A 2686-nucleotide genomic window follows, 5' to 3' on the forward strand; every position below is an offset into this window, starting at 1 on the left:
GCTCTGTGACTCAAGACGCCCAGTCCCCCTAACCACCCCCAGCCCGGGGAAATGCCTGCACAGGGAGGCCTCAGTGCAGGAGATTGGGACTTCCCGTGGGAGGACCCTCTGGCCCAGCGTTGGGGCCTGAGGCTGGCCTGGGCTCCGTGATCGGTTGGCACCAGCTGCTCTGCCCACGCTGAGGCCCCCTGCCCAGCTGCACCTGTCAGATGTGCCCCCTGTCCCCTGTGCCTACCAGGCACTTGCCCTCTCATTTCAGAGGTGGGGAAACTGAGACAAGGCAGTGGGCAAGCTGCTTTGAGGACACCCATGGCATGTACACACACACACACACACACACACACACACACACACACACACGCTGCTTCATTTGATACAGTTTGCCTTGGAAGCCTATGCATCCTGGAGGGGGAGACCTTCAGGGTCATTTTCTCCAGGGGCCCAGAGAGGGCAGGGTCTTGCCCAAGGTCACACAGCAAGTCCGCGGTACAAGCTGACCAGACTCTTATTCCAGAGCTTTCCTGGTCCAGGGGATGGGACGCATATGTGCATGGGAGGGGGCATCGACGATGATGAGATGACGGAGATGACGACAGGGAGCAGGAGAGAGGGAGGAGGCGGGGCTGGGTTTGCATCCAGCCTCCCCTCTCCCCCTCCCCTGCTCCCTTCTCTCCTTTGCACGCAGGGGTTTGTTTGGAGAATGACTCACAGGAATGCAGCAAAATCCTGATGGATGGGAAGGCAGGGCTGCAGTACCCTGAAAACCTCTTCAGGGTGGGGAGGCGGGACTGAACCATGGGGCCAGAGAGGGTGATGATCAGGGGAGCCCTGCATCAGGGGAGACTGAGGCCCTAGGAGAATATTGGACACTGCCCGCCGTGGAGCCCTCCTTCATCAGCATGAGCAGGCACGCGCACACACACACGCACACGCACACGCACACGCACAACTGCAGCAGCACACCCGGGCTCCAGCCGTGCCGCCTTCTCTCTGGACCCGTCTCCCCCCTGCTGGCCCTGCCCAGGTTTTCCATCTTTGCGCACTGGCCCACAGTAGGTGACTGAACAAGTGCATGCTGGCAATGACCGTGACCCAAGCCGGACCCTCCCAGGTGCACGTGTTATCCCTTCATTCCTCTAGCCCTTAAGGGTGCGTGCTATTCTCCTAGTCCTTTAGCCAAGCTTCCTGAGGGCCTACTGTGCGCCGGGCACTGCCAGGGCTGGGGAGGCCGGGATGAGAGGGTGCCACCCTCTGTTCTCCACCTCACAGTCAGAAGGAGGTGGCGTGTGTGTGTGTGTTGGTGGGGGGGGGGGGTCTCAACGGGCCATCAGGGTCAGGTGAGGCCCCGAGGATGAAGTTGAGAGCAGGCATAGGGCGCGGTAGCTGCAAAGGGTGACCGAGCTTGGTGAGCCCGGGCAGGTGCCGCTAGCTCACATGGCTGGAATCTAAAGGTGGATGAGAGATGAGGCTGGGGTCAGCCAGGGCCCCCGATGCTGGGGAGCAGCCGTAGGGGAGGCCTTCCTCCAGGGTGCCACATCTGGGCGTCTCTGAGGAACCACAAGGCATTCACCTGGCAGGACCTCGTGGCCTCCCACCGGGGGATGGCACCCCCCCCCCCCGCGGGGGCAGCCCCCCGGCCGGGCCCCGGCCCCCGGGGCGGGGCCCTACCCCCCCCCCCCCCCCCACCGCCCCCGGGCCCTGCCTCTCGGTGCCTGCTGACAGTCGTCACGCGGGTGTGCGGCCCGGGATGACCAGATCTGTGTTTTCAAGAGAAACCGGAATTTGGATTTTTATGTGAACGCTCCTGGCTCAATTAACAAAAGGCATAGTGTGGTTTAAACCGCACATGTCCACAGGCAGAGGGCCTCGTTCATAACGTCTGCTCTGTGGGGCGCTTGGTTTTTTGCATTTGTCCCTTTTATGTTGCTGACTTCACTGGAGACAGCCCAGATATTCACTGAGCTGCGACTCCATGCTAGGCGCAAACAAGACGCCAAGCGATGGAGCTGCCATTTTAGTGGAGGGGAAGACAGTGGACAGAAAGACAGATAAGGCAGGTGATAAGAGTTAATGAAGAAAAAGCGGGGCTGCAGAGACGGTGGTGGGAAAAGCTGAGCAGACATCTAGGAGAAGGATGTTGTAGGTAGCAGGAACAGCCAGTGCAAAGGCCCTGAGGCCGGGGCGTGCCGGATGCATTTGAGGAGCCTCGAGGAGGCCCACGTGGCTGGAGCAGGAGGAGGAGGGGGAGAATGGGAAGAGATGAGGTCGAGGTAGTAGACATCAGATTGTGTAGGTGATTGTAGGCTGTGGTACAAGTTTGGTTTTAACTCTTGTGTGAGGTGGGAGGCATGGAGTGAGGGAGGGATGCATCCGACTTGGGTTTCAGCAGGCTCCCTCTGGCTGCCATAAGGGCCGAAGGGGGCAGGGGCGGGCCCAGGGAGGCTGAGAAGAAGCACCTGGCACTTACATGTAAAGACAGAGAGTAAGTTAGTGGTTGACAGGGGCTATGGTGTGGAGGAGGTATGGGGAGCAACTACTAATGGGTATAGGTTTCTTTGGGGGGCCATGAAATTGTTCTGAAATCAGACAGTGATTATAGCTGTACCACGCCATGAATATACCCCAAACCACTTTTAATTTTTTTTAATGTTTATTTATTTTTGAAAGAGAGAGAGAGAGAGAGAGA

At 58.9% G+C, this 2686-nt stretch overlaps 1 protein-coding gene across 1 annotated transcript in view; it reads left to right on the forward strand.

Annotated features, from left to right (window-relative positions):
- Positions 1-2686, forward strand: part of RAI1 (retinoic acid induced 1) — a 120452-nt gene that overhangs the window by 25096 nt on the left and 92670 nt on the right. The window lies entirely within an intron of this gene.

Source organism: Herpailurus yagouaroundi, unplaced genomic scaffold (assembly GCF_014898765.1).
Source record: "Herpailurus yagouaroundi ecotype Mexico unplaced genomic scaffold, PumYag 208, whole genome shotgun sequence".
Lineage (NCBI taxonomy): Eukaryota > Metazoa > Chordata > Mammalia > Carnivora > Felidae > Herpailurus > Herpailurus yagouaroundi.